Source organism: Pseudorca crassidens, chromosome 3 (genome assembly GCF_039906515.1).
Source record: "Pseudorca crassidens isolate mPseCra1 chromosome 3, mPseCra1.hap1, whole genome shotgun sequence".
Lineage (NCBI taxonomy): Eukaryota > Metazoa > Chordata > Mammalia > Artiodactyla > Delphinidae > Pseudorca > Pseudorca crassidens.
Window position 1 is genome coordinate 17,962,987 of NC_090298.1, and position 22,924 is coordinate 17,985,910.

The following is a 22,924-nucleotide window of genomic DNA, read 5'->3' on the forward strand; positions in this document are numbered from 1 at the left end:
TTGAGTGGGGTTAGGGACTCTTGCTTATTTATTTATATTCAGTACCCCATGAATGTGAAAATCCTCTAGTGATAGACAGCTGCTGCTTTTTGCTTAGCGTGAGGCCTGGAATGATTGAGGCTATCTCTGTGGGTGTTATGGTTCTACCTTCTGCTTTCAGCAGGCCCAGGAAGACTTTACTAAAGATGGGTTTCTCCCTGTGCTTTGCTCCTCTCTCAGCAGTAGGGCATTGCTTGCTACCCAATGTAAGACTTATCCAGTGGGGAAAATATTTTTCAGTTTCCCTGCTACCAGTGCAACCTGAAACAGGCCCTGTTTCCTTGAGCCTTATGTCTTAGGCTTTCTCAGCATTCCTACTCTTCCACAGCAAACAACCACTTCCTCCTATTCAGTACAAAGTCCTGAACCCAAAGAGATTTCCTGGTACTCTCTCAACTGTAGCAAGTGTTTGCCTCATACTGATGCACTGTCAGAGATGGGTGTGTGTCCTGCTCAGCCTTTAGGGGCTGATGGCTTAATGCCATGAATTTAAAGAGGCTATGGTAGGTAAGTGTTCTGTACCTCCCATAGCATCAGAGAGCTTTGGCTTTTAGGTCAAAGTCTTTTAGGGCAGAGTCTTTCTGGCCCCCTCCCAGTGGTAGTCAGTCTTGGCCTTGTATTGATGTATGGGGTTGGGGAATATTGGTCATATTCTGTCTTTCCCCCAGTGACAGTTATTTTCTGCTTCAGGCAGTGAAAGATCTGGGGCAGATGGTGTTCAATTTCTTTCCTTTCCCCAGTAGCAGAGAGCTGCATCTTTCATCACATCAAGATCCAGGTTGAGTGTGGATGGTTTTCCTGCACACTGCTCAGGGCGGCCAATCCTTACCTTGCAGTCATGCAGGTTTGGTGAACAGGCAGGTTGCTTTAGGCTCTCCTTCTTCAGCCCCAAACATCAGCAAGCCATGCATCCTGTGAAGTTGGTATGTCTACCTTCCCTGTTCTCAGTCCCTCTCATGAGCAATTGACCTATGAAAAGGGTTGACGAGGGAAGGCAGTCTCTTATGTCTGGGGCTTTCAGGGATTCCAAGTTAGCATGCTAGCCCTTACTTGGCATTTAATAAGTCATCAAATTTAAGCTGTTTTGATCCAACTTAATTTTATAGTAGCTAAGTCTATTTCCCATTGTTATGTCTTAGATGAAACACTTTATGTGTCTTATCCTTTCTCAGAAATGCATGTCACCCATTGGAATTTTTTTTTTAATTAGATAGCCTTTTGATCTTACCATTTTATTGAAGAGCAGGCCTGTTCTCATTTTTAAGGTGATAATAAAGTTGTTTTTTTGTTTGTTTGTTGCTGCTTTCCATGTTTTATGCAAAAAATAAAAGATAAATCTCACTCTTCAATTTTAAAACATAATTTTGGAAAGAAATGAAGTGTTAGCATATAACATTTGCCTGGTTTGCACTTTTACTAATGGGCACGTTAGCCACATTTTTTTTCTCATTCTAACTCTCATAGTCCTTTAAAAGTATAGATGTTTGACTCAGTTTCATGGTAAAAAATAATGATTTGATAAATTAGAAGCCCATTTTATTTAGTATGTGACTATTATTGATTAAGTCCATCAGGTTATGTATTTCTAAAGAGCTACACTATAAAGAGAAAGAAGAACAAATTTTGAACTTTTTATTGTCTGTTGAAGCATTTCTTATAGGCATGTACAAACAGGCACACTGATGTACAAACAGATCCATCTAGAGTCTTCATTTCTACATCTTTACTGTCATCACCTATTTACAGAGAGACTCTTTTGGGACTTCACATATTTTTCTCCTAGAATTTTCTAGTTAACCTCAGATATTGCATCGACTCGAGGACAGTCTGTTGGTACAATGATATTTGTTCTGTGATAACATGGGGTTATTACAAGTCTTTATGAGAAGACTTTAGCCTAGTTTTTTTCAGATCCTACAGCATGTCTTTTTCATTATTTTTAAACTGGATGGTTAGAGTGTGTGGATCATTAAACTTTGCATTCACCCCAAAGAACAGAAATAGTGTAGGTTTTAAATAAGAGAGAGTACTAGGGCACTAAGGAAGAGAGTGTCCTTTCTGACTTTGCAGAGGCAAAATCCTTGACTAAATGGCTGATAAACAGATCACTTTGAATATTTATAATAGTTTTGCAAAAAACTCCAAAGCAGTCATGCTACCTGTAATAATGAAAGTGAAAATCTTTTCAGCTACAGACTTATTTCAAATAATAGTAATTTGTAAATGTTCTTCCAAGGAGAACTAATAATTATATTTTCATTTTTTTAGATATGCAGAGGTAGTAGCAACTTTTTCATGGGTTTTAATGAATCATGCATATTTTCAATCTATGCTTAGCAGTTCTAGACTTACCACTGTATCCTATTTAGCTTCTTAGGGCTTCTCAGCATATTTACCAAGTTATTTTTGAATACAAAAAATTTTATTAAATTTATAACCTAAGTCCAGAATGGTACACAATCATATTTGTATTAGTGATGCATTTACAGAAAGTAAACACACACTTTTTTTCTTCTTATAGGAAGAAACAGAGTGTTATCAGATCCCTCAAATCCTCCTTCACAACCTCTTTTCTTTGGTGACTACAACTGCCCCTCCCCCCAAAGTGAATAACAACAATGCTGACATCTAAAATAATATATTGGTTTTGCACTTAATAGAAAAGGGATCATCTATTATGTACTATGTCTGTCTAGCTTATTTTCATCAATATTTTGCATATGACATTCACCCATATTGCTACATTTGGTTGTAGTTTATTCATCTCATTAATGAGTAGTCCATTTTATGAATGTATCACAATTCATTAATTGCTGTAAATAGACAGTTGATTCCTTTCCAAATGTTAGCTAGTACAAATGTTGCTGCTATGAATGGTCTTTTTCATATATTTGGCTGAACATATGTGGTGGGGAGATACAAACAAATGAAGTTACTTGCTCAAAGTATAAGTAGGTTAGCTATAGTAAATACTACCAACCACCTTTGTAAAGTGATTGCATTAATTTAAATTCTTAACAACAGTATGTGAAAGCTCCAATTGCTCCATGTTCTCCCAAAACATGAAATTGTCTATTATTTTTATTTACCCTGCTGGTGAGATTATATTTCTGTTTTAATTTGCATTTATACTTTATGATGAATGAAATAGAGGACTTTTTCATATGATTTATTCCCAGTTGAACATTATCTTTTGTGAATATCTTGTTTGAATCTTTTGCCAATTGTTCCATTAGGGCATCTTTCTTTTTATTGATTTATGAATGCTCTTTATATATTCCAGGCACATCCATTATTATATACATACGTATATTAATTTACATATATTTTATATCTACTTTGTAGATATACAAAGCCCAGAACATATTTCTCTATATTTATGCATTTATGTTAATCCTAGAGAAATACTAAGAGTTAAAGAGGATGAAAGACACAGACTATTAAAAGTTGACAGGTCACCTTGAGGCCATGTCCTTGAAATCTCTCGTATGACATGAAGATATAACATTAATTGAAGATCTTGGGGGCAAAATGCCATGTTAACAAACATTTTTCCACAAAAACCCACTCTTATTTTGACCATGAACTCTTACCTCATGTTTTGAATTTGATCTTCAAGGGCCACTAAACTCAATCTCTCATATTGTTCTTGTCATCAAAGTTTATAAGTCTTTTTCTTGAAGTGTTCTAGAATTCATTATTTTCATGGTTGTCTTACCTGTTTTATCTCCCAGGCCTCTGGGATCTGCCTTACAAATATCTTAATAGAAATCATGTGTATTATTGTTTTTTCCTTTGACTAGTATAACATCAAACAATAGCATTAAATTCTATCTCTGATAGAGCTGTATGAGTTATTCATTTCTCCTTTTACCCATTTCTACCTAATTTATCACCTCATACCTGCATGATTTCATTTACTTGCTGACTGATCCTCATGGCTTTTGTCTACCTCCCTTCCAAGTCATTCTATACAAGGCTTAACAGATATATATATTTAAAAGTTAAAACTCTTTATGAGAATAACCCACTTAAAATCATTTAATTGTAAAGTCTTAGCATGTAGACAGAGTCTTCCAATATTTGATTGGGCCTTACCTTATTAACTTATGCTCTAATAGATTTGTGTAATTGGGACATGACATTGAATTACTTAATATTCTTATGGCAGTAAGGAAGAATTCTGCTTAAATCATTGTCCCATACCTACATTCTATTAAATAAGCAAGCATCTTCATTTTAATAACCATATAAATTATTTTTCTGTAGAATTCAACTTGTAACTTTTCATTTTTTCTTTCATTTTATTGCAAGTCTTTTGAAAACTTGTACAGGACATGATTAAGTTATGATAATAACTAAACTTAAAATAGTGCATTCTTCAGTCGTTGTCAGTGTTCTAATATATGTCTTGTTCTTTCAGAAATAATTTAAAAATTCACATTTTTCAAAAAATCATTTGAGATTAATTTAGGGTAGACTTAGATAGGCAACAGCGATTTTATTTCAGTATTGATTTTCCACAGAAATTTGCTCAGATTCCCATATGATCATACCATATTGCTTACAGCACAGCCCAGAAGGTTAGTATTAAATATCAGTCTTGATAAGACCCCAGGCGATTTAAGTACATCTTGGAGTCATTTCTCTCTGATTTCTCTTGAGTTATCTACTGTGGAACATGAAACAATTTTATTTTACTTAAAAAGCTCAGGTCTAAAGAAAAGATGGTTGTTTCTTCCAAAGGAAAATATTTTTATACGAAGTTTCAGTTAAAAATATTTCAGGATATTCCTGTCTTTGTAATGAACTCTTTCATGTGAATCAGTTTATTTTGAGTCATTCTTTTAAACTGTAGAGAACATTATACATACCATATTTATTTTATATCTAATTTTTGTTCTTATTATTCACTGTTTTATTCCTCAAAAGATTACCTGGCATAGAGTAGGTACTGAACAAATATTGTTTTAATGAAATTAGCAGGTCCACTGTGTACTATTATTTACCTTTGAGCACACTAATCTAATCTCCCATTTTCTTGGCCTTTTTCTGTAAAATGTCAGTAATAAAGTATGTATTTCACAAGGTTGTTATTAAGATTAAGTGAGATATTGAACATAAAGCAAAGTATAGTGCTCAGCACATTGTAAGCTCTCAATAAGTATCAGCTTTTCTTATTAAAATATTTTCAGGACTTTCTTAAGGAAAAATCTTAAGTAGTATAAGTTACTATATTTCAGTTTTAACTATTTAATAGATCAAATCCACCATGAAAACACAAAGACATTCTTAGTGTAGAGAATGTTACTGAGAACATAATGCTGCCTGAGGCAGTTTCTCAGGGAAGTCTCAAAATTGTTTGAGTAATGACAATGGTGTGATAATAAGTGTATGTAATAGTTTCCTAGAGTTTCCATAACAAATTACCACAAACCTGATGTCTTAAAATAACAAAAATGTTGTTCTGTCCCCGTGCAGGAGACTAGAGTCTGAAATCAAGATTCAGCAGGGTTGTTCCCTTCCAGAGGCTTGAGAGAGAATCTGTTCTATGTGTCTCTCCTAGCTTCTCATGGTTGCAGATGATTATTGGCATTCTATGGCTTGTAACTGTATCAGTCTAAACTCAGTTTCCATCATCATATTTCTCCGTGTGTCTCTGTGTCCTCTGTCAAAGACACCAGCCTTTGGATAGGACCACACTAATCCAGGATGACCTCATCTTAATTTGTTTACATCTTCAAGAATCCTATTTCCAAAAATAAGGTCACATTTACAGGTTCCAGAGGATAGGGTTTGAATTTATCTTTTTGGGGAGAACACAGTTCAAGTCACAACAGTGTATATAATATGTTTTTTTATATACAGAACTCAGTTAACATTTCAAAGATAAACATATCTTGGGGGAAGATATGTCCTAAAAAATGTTACATCATTTTAACTAATTAATTTTACAGCCTGAATATTAATAATCTGCATAATCAGTTAGATGAGAAGTTTTAGTGAGTGCACACACATGTACCATTATTAACTGGCCCCCAAATAATACAGAACATTTCAGCCAAACTTCAAAGTCACAAAGGCCAATTTGCAGTCAGTTTTCTCCCCAACGTCCAGCCTCTGGTAAGTACTAATCTGATTTCTGTCTCCACAATTTTTCTTTTTCTTGACTTTCAAATAAGTAATATCTTAAAGTATATAGTCTTTTGTGCCTGCCTTCTTCACCTTGTCATCGTGATTTGAGGTACAAGGCTTGTCACATGAATCAGTAGCCCATTAATTTTTATTGCAAAGTAATATGCTATTTTATGGATACAACACAATGGCTTTATGCATTCTTGTATTGATGAATATATTGGTTGTTTCATGTTTGAAAACAGGAATTATTATGAATAAATCTATATACAAGCTTTTGTGTAGACCCATATTTCTGTTTGTCTTGGGTAATAGCTAGGAATGGAAATGGTGATTAACATAGTAAGTGAATCTTTAACTATATAAAACAACTGTCAAATTTTTCCAGAGTGGCTATACCATTTTATATTCCCACCAGCAATAAGTTCTAGTTGTTTTACATACTCTAAAATTCTTGGTACTGTCAGTCTTTTTAATGTTAGTAATTTTGTTGAATTTTAATAAATTCTTATTATGATTTTAATTTCTATTTCCTTGATGAAAATTATGTTGAACAACTTTTCATATGCTTCTTTGCAATGTGCATATCTTATTTGGTGAAGTGTTTGCTTATGTGTTGTCCATTAATTTTATCAGGTTGTTTGTGTGCTTATTTTTGATCTGTAAGAATTCTTTATATAGTCTACAATAAAGTCGTTGTCAGAAATATATTTTGCATATATTCTCCATCTGAGTCTTGCTTTTTAAATTTTTTGAAATGTCTTATGGTGATCAGAAGTTTTATTTTTAATTTAAAATTAATTTTTCAATTTTTCTCCTTATGATTGTTGCTGTTATGTCATATCTAAGAAATCTTTGCCTAACCGATGATCACAAATATTTTCCATTAACATTTATTTCTACAAGTTTACTTTTATCTTTAATTTTAGGTCTCCACATTTAGGGCTATAATCCACCTGGAATTAATTTTTATATATGGTGGGAGTTTTTTTTTTAATATATATTCTTTTTTATTTTTAATAAACTTTATTTTTTAGAGCAGTTTTAGGTTCATAACAAAATTGAATGAGAGATATAGATTTTTCCATTGTAATGAATTTCCAATTGTACTAGAGGAATTTGCTGCAAAGATTCTCTTTTACACATTTAAATAGCCTTGTACTTTTTCATAACTCAATTGATTTTGTGTGTATGCATCTATTTCTCTTCTCTCTTCTTGACTCAATTGATATATATGTGTGTATACACACATACACGCACACACACACACACACACACACACACAGATTTTTTTACTTCTCATACTAGCCTGTGTTGTTTATTGTGACTATAATATCTCTTGAAGGCAGGCCATTTAAGCCCTCAAACTATATTCATCTTTTACAAACTTATGTTGTCTCTTTTAATCCTTTTGTCATTTGTTTTGCTATTATTTTGTAAAATTCCATATTTAGATTCTTTGTGGCTGATGTATAAAAATATTATACATATAAATATGTTTCCCATTTAACCTACAGCCATGCTAAAAATACATATAAATCTATTATATTTTGTTTATTTCTTCAGGATTTATCTATACACAATAGTTCCTTTTGCAAATAAAGATGGACTTTCTACTTCCCTTAGAGTATGTCTATTTTTATTTCCTTGTCTATCTTTCTTATACTGCCTAGGACCTTCAGTAAAATGTTTTCTTTTTTCTTTTTTTTTTTTTTTTTTTTTTTTGCTGTATGCGGGCCTCTCACTGTTGTGGCCTCTCCCGTTGCGGAGCACAGGCTCCGGACGCTCAGGCTCAGCGGCCATGGCTCACGGACCCAGCCGCTTCGCGGCATGTGGGATCTTCCCGGACTGGGACACAAACCCGCGTCCCCTGCATTGGCAGGCGGACTCTCAACCACTGCGCCACCAGGGAAGCCCTTCTTTTTTTTTTTTTAATGTTCTTTAGTTTTTAACTTATTGTGTCTTGTTATTTAATGTGGGATATCTGTAGGGTGAATATTTTGATCTTGCTCTATCATCTAGCTTTATACTCTATGAGCTTGCCTTAACTCATAGTGATTAGATCATTCTTATTTCTCGTAATTTTTGTTATGGTTTAAGTCTGACATCTTGCTGTTTGTTTTCTCTTTTCCCATCTGTTCTCTGTTCTGTTGGGGTTTTTTTTTTAATGTTTCATGCCTTATCTCGATTTTTTAAATGTCATTACATCCTAGCTATATATTTTTGTTCTATTATTCTTTTTCAATGATCACTCTATGGTATGAAATATATACTTTTTTTGTTTTGTTTTGTTTTGTTTTTGGTTTTTTTTTTGCGGTACACGGGCCTCTAACTGTTGTGGCCTCTCCCGTGGTGGAGCACAGGCTCCGGACGTGCAGGCTCAGCAGCCATGGTTCACGGGCCTAGCCACTCCGCGGCATGTGGGATCTTCCCAGACCGGGGCACGAACCCGCGTCCCCTACATCGGCAGGCGGACTCTCAACCACTGCGCCACCAGGGAAGCCCCCCTGAAATATATACTTTTTAACATCACATTCTACCTTCAGATGACATGTACTATTAACTTATAATGTAAGAATAGTACAAAAGTACACTTTTTAAAAAATTTTTATTACTGTATTTCCATTTCTGTTATTGTATTAGTAAACATTTAACTTGCACACAAATCTCACAGAGCATTGTTATTGTTTTCTTTAGAGAGTAAATTATCTTTTAAAGATAATTAAAACAAGATAAAAAGCATTATCTTCTATACCTACACATGCATTTACTTTTGCTGACACTTTTCATTCATTTTTATCTGGTGTAATTTTATTCTACCTGTAGGACTTACTTTTACATATCTTTGGGGCAGGTTCATGGACAATGGATTCTGAACTTTTCTGCCTGAAAAACTATTTCCCCTCTATTATTACAATACATTTTCTCTGTGTTTAGAATCCTTGGCTGACATGTTTTTCTTACATTTGTCGTCTGATATGAATGAGTTGTGATATGAAGTTTATTGTTTTGCTTATTTTCTTTCCTCTGTACACATTGTGTCTTTTTCTCTAGTTTCTTTTAAGAGTTTATCTTTACCACTAGATAAGCCTTATGATGAGTTTCTTTATGTCTATTGTGATTGCGATTCATTTAATTTCTTGGACTTACGGGTGTATGAGTTTAACCAAATTTTGTATTGATTCCTGTAATCGTCACGGGTCCAATAAAGTTGTGTCCCATTATCCTATTGTCAACCATGTTAAACTGGAAACTAAATTTTCCAAAATCCAATTTCCTGTCAAGTCTTAGGTTAGAGTTGGCCAGGAACTTTCACAAGGTATGAAATGAAGAAGTGTGGCATTGGCCATCACTCAGTGAATGTTGCTGTGGTTAGATGCTGAAGTACCCAGAAGTTTCCAGCTTGTCCTACTGCCCTCTCAATTCATTGTCCAGATCTTCTGCCAATGGGTTTTTTGTGTAGATTCACAGAGGCAATAGGCTGACACTCCTATTCTAGTAGCTCCCTCCTTGCACTTGCCCTTCTGTAGCTGAATATGTGCTTGGCTTCTCAGATTGACACGGTGGTGATGCAGCTGAATCTCTCTTACCTGTGTTTGGACATTCATTTTTCTGTCTCTTTTCGTAATTGTGCAAGCTTTAATTCCTATAGTAAATCACATTCCCACTATTACTGCGTTTCCATTTTCATCAATCAGCCTTTGCTGATACAGTAGGTATTATGATGATCTCTATTTTTTAAATAAGTAAAATAAGAAATGGAAATAATTAGTAATTTCTTTAATATTAAAAAGCAAATGAGCAGTTGAGCTAGGATTTAAATATGTGAAGCCTGTTTAACCACCCTGCCATATTGTGGTAATACAATATATTTTATTTTAAAATGCGATATTTTTATGACTATATGTGTTGAAACATTTGGAGATGTTTATTTATTTGCTAGAACTCCTTGCCAGCTCTCACATTCATGTAATGACTACAGAGTATTAAAATTAAGTTCAAGAATAGATTTTGTTTTTGTGTTTTATGTCAGGGGTGATACGTACAAGAAGAAACGTTCTGTGAATAAAAGTATCAAGAAACAATATCAAAAATATATTTGAATAAGAAATAATAAGTACTGATATAAATACAAATTAAAAAAATTCAAACGTAAATTTACATTACCTAGATTTTCTTATATTTTTTCTGCCATAATTATGGCATGAATTCTTTTTTTCACTGGCATTTATTTTTAAATAGCCACACTCATTATGCATTGCCTATGGATGAGTAAAGACTCTAATTAATAAATATTGATTTCAAATGCCTGGAAACATATAATATTTCAAATAAACACACTCATAATGAAACAAATTAAAATGAATAATGTATGCTTACATTTGTGTATTTACTAAAATGTGAATAAAATATCTTTTATTAACACATAATTCTGGTTCCTGAGCACGAAATAATTTTTTAAAAGGAGAAAATATTTTATTTATTAATTTATTTACTTATTCAAGATATACGTAATCACTTCTATGTTCCAGGCACCTAAATTTTATAAGCAACTCTTTTCATTAGTGTTGATTGTGCTATCAAATGCCAGATTATGTATTATATACAATTCAAATCAGTAGGTAGGTAGTTGTGTGGATAATGTTTACATAGCTTCAACTGAATTTGCAAGTATTATCATGATATTAGATTAAAATATGTTGTCACTTGTCAGTTAGATAATCAGCAAAATGCCTAGTTCAAACAACAGAATACCAAAAAAAATAGAGTAGTACTTTTGTTTATTTGTAAAATAGTCTACATTTTTATGTTCAAATGAATAAACTTAGCTTTTGTTTGCATTTGCAAAAGACTATATAGTTGTTTCATATACACTTTTAAGTTAGCAATGATTTAGAAATTTTTAAAGTGCATAAAATAATACATAACAAATACTACAAAGACACAGTGTAGTGTAAGAATACCAGGTTACCTCTCCTGGATCTATAAATCAATTTATAAATGATTTTGAACCACTGGTTCCTCGTCTGTATAACATAAAGGAAGAGAATGGCATAATCTTTTCCAGCTATATGAGGTGATCTAAGTAGTTAACATATTGAAATTTTCGCAATGTATTTTTACTGCCTAGTTGGTCATATTTGCTCTGAAAATTCCTACCAATGGAGTAAGAAATGAGGATAAATCTCATTGCTTCAAAGAAATATAAATGTTGCTGTAAGTAAAATGCATCACATAAATTTAACTTTTGGGATACAACCTTGAAGAGACTCACAACCAAAATATTAGCCTGAGTGCAAAGGATGTTCAGTTACTAAGGCTAAATAAGTTGGTTTAGTTTTGAATTTAAAAGCCTTTTCTTGGAAGATCATGGTTATATTATTTAAATTATTTCTCTGTGGGTAGGCAACCTATAATGACAAATTCCAGCAGTATCCAGGTTCTAAACCTACTTTGGTGGTGTAGAATTAATGTTTGAGTTTTGTGTGTAATTCTTCATAGTTATGTTAGTTATTTTGGGCTGTCATAATAAAATAGCATAAACTAGGTGGCTTAAACAACAAACATTTATTTCCTCACGGTTCTAATGCCAAGATCAAGTTTCCAGCATGGTCAGTTTCTGGTGAGATTTCTCTTCCTGGCTTTCAGATGATGCCTTCTTGGTGTGTCTTCCCGTGGCGAGGAGTGAGTAGGAAGCAAGTTCTCTGGCATCTCTTCTTCTAAGGGCACCGATTTCATCATGAAAGCCCCACCTTCATGACCTTATCTAAGCCTAGTTATCTCCCAAAGGTCTCACCTTTAATTATCATCACATTTGCTTAAACATATGAGTTTTAGGGGACACACAATTCAGTCCATAATAGTGCTCCTGTATTTTCATGTTCACACTTCATACACTTTCAGTTTTATTTTTGTCTCAGAGAATTTGCCTTCACTCCCTGGGAAATACATCTTTATTTCTCAATGGAGTGTCTGTCTCACTACCTACTGGGAAGTTGGGTGTTACATGAACAAATTTTCCATGTATTATTATATGTTTCACCTTGCTGCCTTTTCCCAACCTTTCAGTCTCCTAATATTTTGCCTTATGTGTATGAGCTGCTATATATTTCATTTTTGTTATTCTATTTGAATCAATTCTGCCAATTCCTAGACGTTTCCCCAGTAATAAAATTTTAATGATTCAAAAGAGTATTAGAGGGCTTTCCTGGTGGCGCAGTGGTTGAGAGTCTACCTGCCGATGTGGGGGACACAGGTGCCCCGGTCCGGGAGGATTCCACATGCCGTGGAGCGACTGGGCCCATGAACCATGGCCGCTGAGCCTGCGCGTCCGGAACCTCTGCTCCGCAGCGGGAGAGGCCACAATGGTGAGAGGCCACAACGGTGAGAGGCCTGCGTACCGCAAAAAAAAAAAAAAAAAAAAAAGTATTAGAGTTAAAGTGAAAAATATAAATAAAAGCAATGTATATTCATTTCAGAAAATTAGTTATATTTTCCAAAATATCTTTTCAAAGAAGAGGATTCTTAAGTGTGTGTTCAGTTGAAAGAAGGAATTACTTTTTCAGTTATAAATATCATGAAAATTACATAATTTATAAGTTGATATTGACTTTCTAAAATAAACATCAATATTTATTGAACACCATGTGTATCTTTATCCAGGCAACTTCAGAAATAATTAATCTTGATATTCATAGAAAATGGAAATCAATAACTAAAATGTGAGAAGCATTAACTATCATGTTGTAAATTCTGTAAATTCCATTGATGTTTTAAGGGTTTAATCTAAGTCTTTGATTCTAAGGAGTAGCATCACTTAAAGTAATTTAGCCTAACTAAAGAATGACTTATGTAATATTCTAAGCTTACAACCATGTAGAGAAGTGTTAGGCAACTGGCCAAATCAAAGCCTAATAGATGACAACATATTTAGAATTTTTTCATTTAATCGAAAAATAAATTTTAATAACTAACAAATTATGATTGCAGTCTACTCCTAATTTTCACATCTGCTTAAATTTGCATTTTAAATAATAGAGTCTGTTCATTATATTGCCAACAAATTTTCATGCAAGGTTGAACTATGTCATGTAATGGGATGAGGTGACATGGATTTTGATACTTGCCTTTCCTCTGTGACCTTGGGAATTCCAACTTAATAAAAACATAATAATAATTGACTTCAACCATCAAAGCACTAAGTCAGATGTCACAGGGATAGAAACCAAAAGGAAACACTGTCCTCACACTGGAGGAGTACACAATTCCCTTGGGGACAAAAGTATGAAAAATATACAAGTTTCTATAATTCAATGTAGACTTTAAGTGCCTTTAAAGAGGGACTCTGGGAGGGATCATGCCAAGAAGTACTTCCCAGAACTTCTGCTGCCAGTGTCCTTGTCCTCACAGTGAGCCACAGCCACCCCTGCCTCTGCAGGAGACCCTCCAACACTAGCAGCTGTGCCGGGTCTCAGTTGCAGCACCTGGGATCTTTGTTGTCATGTGCTGGATCTTTGTTGCAGCATGCAGGATCTTTGGTTGCAGCATGTGAACACTTGGCTGTGGCATGTGGGATCTAGTTCCCTGACCAGGGATTGAACCCAGGCCTCCTGCATTAGGAGAGCAGAGTCTTAGCCACTGGACCACCAGGGAAGTCCCTAGTGCTACTCCACTGGTGGATGTGCTCCAGTTTCTTTCCCATCTACTTGATGGGCTTTGCAGTTATTTCCAGTCTTGGGCTACTTTGACTGTTTTGGTGATCAACAAAGGGACCCAAAGCAGACTTCTGTCCTTCGCCTCAACACTACAGGGAACCAGAGCCTTGGTACCAGCAGAGGCCTCTGGTGCCCATCCACCTCCTTGGAACACTACAGAGAACCAGAGCCTTGGTACCAGCAGAGACCTCTGGTGCCCATCCAGCTCCTTGGACAATCCAGACAAATTTGGATGAATCTCTTCTGGTTCTCAGATTTCTCATATTGGTTGATGGTCCTGAGTTTTATTTGGCAGTATGTATCGGCCATGTGGCTGACAAGGTCTTAGTGCTCCGGCCGAGTGTCAGGCCTGTGCCTCTGAGGTGGCAGAGCCGAGTTCAGGACATCGCTCCACCAGAGACCTCCCAGCTCCATGTAATATCAAACAGTGAGAGCTCTCCCAGAGAGTTCCATCTCAATGCTAAGACCCAGCTCCACTCAATGACAGAAAGCTACAGTGCTGGACACCCCATGCCAAACAACTAGCAAGACAAGAACACAACCCCACCCATTAGCAGAGAGGCTGCCTAAAATCATAATAAGGTCACAGACACCCCAAAACACACCACTGGATGCAGTCCTGCCCACCAGAAAGACAAGATCCAGCCTCATCCACCAGAACACTGGCACCAGTCCTCTCCACCAGGAAGCCTACACAACCCACTGAACCAACCTTAGACACTGAGGGCAGACACCAAAAACAATGGGAACTATGAAGCAGCAGCCAGTGAAAAGGAGACCCCAAACACAGTAAGTGAAGCAAAATGAGAAGACAGAGAAATATGCAGGAGATGAAGGAGCAAGGGAAAAACCCACCAGACCAAACAAATGAAGAGGAAATAGGCAGTCTACCTGAAAAAGAATTCAGAGTAATGACAGTAAAGATGATCCAATATCTTGGAAAAAGAATGGAGAAAATAAAGAAACGTTTAACAAGGAATTAGAAGAACTAAAGAGCAAACAAACAATGATGAACAACACAATAAATGAAATTAAAAATTCTCTAGAAGGAATCAATAGCAGAATAACTGAGGCAGAAGAACGGATAAGTGACCTGGAAGATAAAATAGTGGAAATAACTACTGCAGAGCAGAATAAGGAAAAAAGAATGAAAAGAATTGAGGACATTCTCAGAGACATCTGGGACAACCTTAAATGCACCAACATTCAAATTATAGGGGTCCCACAAGAAGAAGAGAAAAAGGAAGGGACTGAGAAAATATTTGAAGAGATTATAGTTCCCTCATATGGGAAAGGAAGTAGTCACTCAAGTCCAGGAAGCACAGAGAGTCCCATACAAGATAAATCCAAGGAGAAACATGCCAAGACACATATTAATTAAACTATCAAAAATTAAATACAAAGAAAAAATATTAAAAGCCTCAAGGGGAAAACAACAAATAACATACAAGGGAATCCCCATAAGGTTAACAGCTGATCTTTCAGCAGAAACTCTGCAAGCCAGAAGGGAGTGGGAGGACATATTTAAAGTGATGAAAGGGAAAAACCTACAACCAAGATTACTCTACTCAGCAATTTCTTGACAGAGAAATTAAAACCTTTACAGACAAGCAAAAGCTAAGAGAATTCAGCACCACCAAACTAGCTTTACAACAAATGCTAAAGGAACTTCTCTAGGCAGGAAACACAGGGGAAGGAAAACCTACAATAACAAACCCAAAACAATTAAGAAAATGGTAATAGAAACATACATATCGATAATTACCTTAAGTGTAAATGGATTAAATGCTCCAACCAAAAGACATAGACTGGCTGAATGGATACAAAAACAGGACCCGTATATATGCTGTCTACAAGAGACCCACTTCAGACAATAAAAATAAAGTTAAAAATGAGAAAAATAAAAAGTGACTTTGAAGAGATTTTTTTTTAATCTGGAAACTAAAAGGAAGTAAATATTATAATGATCAGATAACTTTCAAGGTGGGCTTTCAAATTTGTGTACTGTTTCAAAAGAGAAATGGAGAATTGGATGAGAGAGCACTGCAGTCAGAGAAAACAGTATGAAATCTTGAGAAAAATGTGTAAAAGTAAGAAACATCTTCAGAAAGAGCAAGTCATAAAGTGTTATTGTAGAGTGAGCAAATGTAGAGAAATGGTAGTATATAAAGCCAGAAAAGTAGTTTAGAATCATTTTGTAGAGGAATTTAATTGACAGACTTTAACTGATTAACTCTACAAATAGTTTTTTGGGGGCTACAATTCCAGAGACCATATTACACACTAAAAATCCATACTTCACATTATAAGAAACACCAGGTCTTGAGACTATATAGAGTGAAGGAAAATAGGAACAAATGACATAATTACATAAAAATATCTGAAACTACAATTATATGATTCTGAAGGCTGTGATAGACAATTGCACAGTTCTAGAAAATACATGATAGGAAATATGACTGCATCAGATGGATTAATGAAGAATTCCCTGAAGAAAAAAAAAAATGAGTTCAGAGGGCAGAGGTGAAAGGAGGACAAAAGAGTATTACATGCATGTGAGAAAGTTTGTATGAAATGTAAGGCCAGTGTGGCTGCAGTACAGGGAGCCACGTGTTCTCCAGTTGTAGGGGAAATAGGAAACACAAGACAGTCCCAGATGTTGCAGGGTTTGTAAAAGTCAGTTTGTTCATTATCCTAAAAGTAATGGGTAATTATTTAAGTGAATAATAAGAGAAAATGTTGTTTTATTATTATCAGAACTAAAACACTCACTGTTGAGTGAAGAAAAGTTGGAGGGACAAAAGGGTTGGAAGGAAGGAGATGAAAATGTTGCTACAGTGGACCAGTTGAGAGCTAATGATTGCTCCAAATAAGTGCTTTGGAGATAGATATCTTTGTACTAATTTAAGAAATATTTAAGATGTAAAATGGAAAGTACATTGTGGAGAATTAGAAATTAAATGGACAGAGTTATCCAAGGTTACTCTTTGTCGCTGGATTGTGATATTTAGTTGAATAATGGTTTTATTCACAGTGATGGAGAATTTAGGCAAGGCTGGGAAATAAAATTCTTTAAAGGGGGGAGACTGCAAACTCATTTTAAGTACCTATGGGGTTCCTTTGAAGTAGATGTCAAAGCAATGATGCAGATTTACAATTTCAAAGAGTGAGGCTAGACTGGATTATTGATGTTGGAGCAGTAATGGGGCTTTGCTAGGGAGCAATGAAAAAGTAATAATGCACCCCAAAATACTGACCAAGTAGCATGGGATAAGACTGAAAGGAGATTAAGAAAGAATAAATGAGTGCTAAGAGAAAGCCTAGAGTGTGACATCACGGAACTGTTTTAAGAAAGAGGGCAGCAAATGCTGAGACAGCAAGTAAAAGGATATTGACCACTAGCTTTCCAGGTGGAGAAATCAATGAAGATTTTAGAAGTGTTATTTCAGAGAGGTTATGGAAAGAAAACAGATTTTTCTGGGTTAAAGAGAGAAAGGTAGTGAGGAAATAGAGCCAGTGTTCAAAGGTAAATATTTTAAGAAATGGTTTGTACAGGTAGGTGACAGGGCCACAGTTGAAGAAGCATATAATTAAATTGAGGGATTAAAAAAATGGAATACTGAATATATTCTATGGAAAAATGCAGTCGAAGAGAAATGGGATTATACTTCATTTGGTACCTGGCATAAATCATTGATTTTTTCCTAATAAAAATGACAAGATAGAAAACTTTATTTCTTGAAAATTAATACAACTAAGGTAAAATGATGACTTGAAGCTAAGTCCCTCTTGAAGGAGATAAGAAAAAAATGCAAAGGCTGATATAAACGTGTATAACTGAACTTTTGGACTTGATGTACATTAATGGCAGAGAGATTGGAATAGAAAAATAAAGAAACTGATGTGATAGTTCTGAAAAGGTAGAATCTATTGCAACTGGTAAATAGTTTTACCAAGAAATTAGAGCTACTTATGGTGAACCATAGGCAGATGTCTAGGATATAATTATTGGCTTTTGAAAGCATCTGAGGAAATGATTTACAGGAAGGATGAGGTATTTCCTCCACATTGCTAAGTCCAATGATCAGTTTCCTAACTTCATTTTGCTTGACCTGGTAACGACATTTAGTAAAGGTTATCAGTCCCTTAAAATTCTTTCTTCATTTGGCTTTAAGAAGACAAACACTCCTGATTTTGTCCAAAAGTATTGTAATTTTTTTTTTTTTTGCGGTACTCGGGCCTCTCACTGCCGTGGCCTCTCTTGCGGAGCACAGGCTCTGGACGCGCAGGCCCAGCGGCCATGGCTCACGGGCCCAGCCGCTCCGCGGCATGTGGAATTTCCCGGACCGGGGCATGAACCCGTGTCCCCAGCATCGGCAGGCAGACTCTCAACCACTGCGCCTCCAGGGAAGCCCTGGAATTCTTTTTTGATTTCTTGGAAAAAATCTGGAGAGATCCACGGATCAGTTCTTGGAATTCTTCATTTTACTGATTTTCTGCATGATATTTTCCATTAAATAGCTTGAGGTGCTTTTAATAGGCTAGCAAGTCCTACATTTTTATCTCAGTCCTGAACTCTAATAATATATCTTTAACACTATTTGACTTCTTTGCTTGGATCTCAAGTAGGTCTTTCAAAATTAACAGGACCCAAACCCATATCCTAATTGGAGCTCTTCCAGTAAGAGCCTGCTAATCTTGCAATCTCTCTCTCTTAAATTAATAAGTACCCTACCCTTCTTGTTCTTCAGGCCATGATCTGGAAGTTGTTAGCCACACCTCACATCCATTCCATCAACATACGTTGTTGGCTCATTGTTCAGAATATATTCTATATCTGAACACTTCTCACTGTTGCTACTGCCACAAAGCGTCTTCCTAACTTCTCCTATTATTACTGTTCTTCAGACACACAAGATTCCATGCTCTTTTTGGTATAAATTAAGCATGCTTATACTTTAGAATCTTTAAATTGGCTAATCTGTCTGCTTGCAATACCCTTTTTCATCATATCTGCATAGCTTGCTCTCTCATCTTTAAGTCTCTACACAAATATACTTTTAAACAAAATTCTCCCTGAATACCATTATAAAAGAGATTACACCTCACTCCCACACTTTCTATAACTTTCGCATGCTTTATTTTTCCACATGGTAGTATACCATGCAGTGTACAGTTTAATTTTCACTAGGTTATTTATTTACTGGTTACCTCTGGCTTGAACAGTACTATCCAATGGAACTTTCTGCATTATGGAAATACTCTGTATCTGGCCTTTCCAAATTGGAAGCTGCTATCTACCACGTGTGAATTTTGATAACATGAAATATAGATAAAGTGACTAAGAAAATGAATCATGATTTTATTTAACTTACTTTAAGTTGTAATTTAAATAGCCACACATGGCTAGTGGCTATCATCTTAGACAGTACAAAGCTAAAATGTTAAACTGTAATGGCAAGGATTGTTCTCTGTTTTCTCTACTTCTTTCATTATTCTGTATAGGCTGTCTAAAGCACAGTAAGTGCCCAATACATACATGCGTTAATGAATGAATGAAAGTAGAAGTCCAATAGTTAGTTGATAATATTAAGTTTGGATCATGGAAGACCAATAATTAATTAAGATAAAACTGGAAGTTCATTAAAGAGATTTTTTAAAATTTGAATTTAGAAAGAAAATAAAGAATAAGCAAAGCGTGATATTTCAAAAAGATATTTCAAGGAGAGATTTGCAATTAAATATTATAAAGATTTTGAGGAGAATGAAAAGCATGAAAATAACGTCCTTGAAATTTGAAAAAATGGTAGTCATAAGTAATCACAGATAGAGAAGAATCAGTGCTTTGGTGAAGGAATGTCAAGAAGCTTACCCAGGCTTCAGAGTTTAGGGTGGGGTTGGACTAGAGAGAGTCGGGTAAATTAGGCAAATTGGCACATTAGCCATTTATTAAAGACTAGAAGAAAAAGATAAGTTATAACAGTGGAGAAATACTTTAGTTTGTATTTGTTTGTTTTTGGTTTAATAACAATTGACCAGTTGTTTTGTGACCGTTGGTACAAAAACAATGAGAGATATTTTAAGAAGCAGAACATAATTGGTAGACTAGGCTCTTAGAGGAGATGCCTTTGGACTGACTCAGGTTAATACAGATTTTAATTGGAAAGAAAAAGATTCTCTCTCTGCTTCTCTCTCTTTCTTTCTCTCTCTCTGCTTCTCTCTCTCTCTCCGGAGGAAGAAAGGAAATGTTAGAGAAGAGATAAGCAGAAAGTTTAAGGTTAAGAAATGTCTTTTCAGTATTTCCAAATCATAACAGAATGGAGGGAAAGTAGTTAAGCAGAGGATAGCACTGCTCTGGAAGATACGATAGGAATTAATAAAGTGTTGTTGAGCAACAATGCAGGTCCAGCTGAGGTTAGAAAACATGAACAAATCATGTTTTCGCGAATATTGCCAATCATATTTGACAGCTCTGGTGTTAGAAGACACAGAAAGGCAGGGAAAAACAAGAGAAGTTTTAACGCTGCAATTTCATATATAATGTTAAAAAATTCATCTGTGGCAAGATGACAAAGAATCAGGAATCCAGTACATAGCAAGAAAGATAAATATTTTATGATGATTGAACTTTCTGGAAGAGGTGGTATATCATAATATAACATGCCTGAAAGACTTTCCCAAAGTGCTGCAGTGTAAAACAAGACATATTATAGCTACATTTATTCCTGTCCATTGACAGATTTAAATGTGGAAGTAAATTTAGCTATTGCACCTGTAACGTAATTGCCTTAAATTAAAAAAAAATGAATACCTATAATAATACTGATTACAATAAGGTATTAACTTGCTAATATATATTTCACACTGTCTACAATGACATAGAATTTTTAGATACTATCTATCTCTTCCATTATTAAATTTTTCAGGGCATTGAGAACAGTTCCTTATTCAGAGAATAAATTCCTTTCCTTAATCAGTGACTATAATTTAATTTCTCAGTACTGATTTTCACATATTAGAATGTAAACTTCACCCTTTAACCCCAGACTGCATTCTGTGCACATTTGAGAGCATCTTCCTGGTGTTTGAACTTCTCTGCCTGTCCTGAGTGTGTGCCTGCTGTCAGCTGCAGGACCTGGCTTAATCCTCGCTTTAGCTTTGGAGGGTTGTTCTGGCTGTTTATAGTCCAGTCCTTCTGACTGTGACACTTAAGGCTAAGTTTAAGTTAAAAAAATTCACTCAGGTAGTTTGTGGTAGCAACAAGATTAGCATCATGACCTCTGTACTGCTGTCTGATGTACTCTTTTTGAATTTCTCTGCATTCAAAATGGTAAATCTCAGCTTTCTGATTTGACATTTCAGACCACTCAGGAACTCTTCCCTACATAGATTGGTGCTTTTTACTTCCCAGCATAAAATTATCAGGCCAGTTTGAATGCTTTCTTCCTGGGTCTCATATGTTCTTCCTTCTTGGTTCACGAATTAATTTTGCTGCAACCCATCTGCAATGGACTGAATGCTTCTGTCCTCTGTGCCGCCACACCCACAATTCATATGTTGAAATCCTAACCTTCATTGTCATGGTATTAGGAGGTGGGGTCTTTGGGAGGTGATGAGAGTTAGATGAAGTCATGAGGATGGAGTTCTCATGAATGAAATTAGTGTCCTTATAAAAGAAAAATGATAGAGGTCCCGGGGCTCCTTCTGCCACATGAGGTTACAGTGTGAAGAGGGCTGTCAATGAGGAAGTGGGTCCTCACCAGACACCAGATCTGTTGATGTCTTGATATTGGACTTACTAGCCTCCAGAACTGTGAGAAATGAAAGTTTGTTATTTATAAGCTACGCTGTTTACAGTATTTTTTTTTATAGAAGCCTGAATGCACTTCAGTTAGCCAGCCCAAAGCAAGATCTTACTGATATATTTTTTAATGTTTGCATATCTGAACATGTCTTTATTCCACTTTCATGTTTGATTTGTGGTTTGGTTGGATGCCTGTTTTAAATTCTGTTAACTTTGTTATTTGAGAACACTCTTTCCATATTCAGTGTTCTGGGTGGGAGTTTGGTGCCCATCTTTATTGTCCCTGATTTATGACATGTTTATTTGACTTTATTTCCTACCATCTATTTAATTTTTTTCCTCAAGTTTTCAAGATCTTATTTAAATTTAAAAGAGCTTTTAATTTTATTGGTTTTGGTCACAGATGCCTTTTTTTAATAGGTGCAATTTCTTCTTGAAGAAGGCTTCCTTCATCAGTTGGTAAAAACAATATGTGTCTATAATTGACTTAAATTAATTTCTGGGGAACCATGATGTCTAATGACATTGCCACTTTTGCTGATTGCCACTTCTGCTGACTGGAATTTTGTTTTTAATTACTTGGACAGTTCTGGGTAGACAAAAAGAGTCTGGCAAAAGATAACTAAGAAATAGATACCTAGAAACTAATTAGATGTTGGTAAATTCTTCATCCTTTCTATACATTGGTTTCATTTCTCTATATATTCTATACACTCTCTTAGTCCGTTCAGGGTGCTGTAACAAAATACCATAGACTGGGTGGCATATAAAAAAATAAACTTATTCCTCACAGTTCTGGAAGCTGGAAATCCAAATCAGAGTGCGAGCATGGTCAAGTTCTGGTAAGGGCGCTCTTCCAAGTGGCAGACTGCTGACTTCTTGTATCCTCACAGGGTGAACAGCAGAGAGCAGTAACCTCTCTGGTGGCTCCTATAAAGCCATTAACCCTGTCACCTCCCAAAGGCCCCACCTCCTGATGCCATAACACTGTGGGCGTGGGGTTTCAGCATATGAATTTAGGAGGAACAATAACCCACACATGAAAGAGAGCAAGGAGAAAGAGATTTCTGGACATTGGAAAAGATCAGTAGAGAAAAATGAGAGCCATAGATTTTGAATATATTTATTTTTCTATAACTAGACTCTATGCAATCACTGCTTCATTCTAGAAAAACTTGTTTGATTAGTCATTTTGTCATAAAACTTTTGAATCCTGTTTATAGCAACTCAT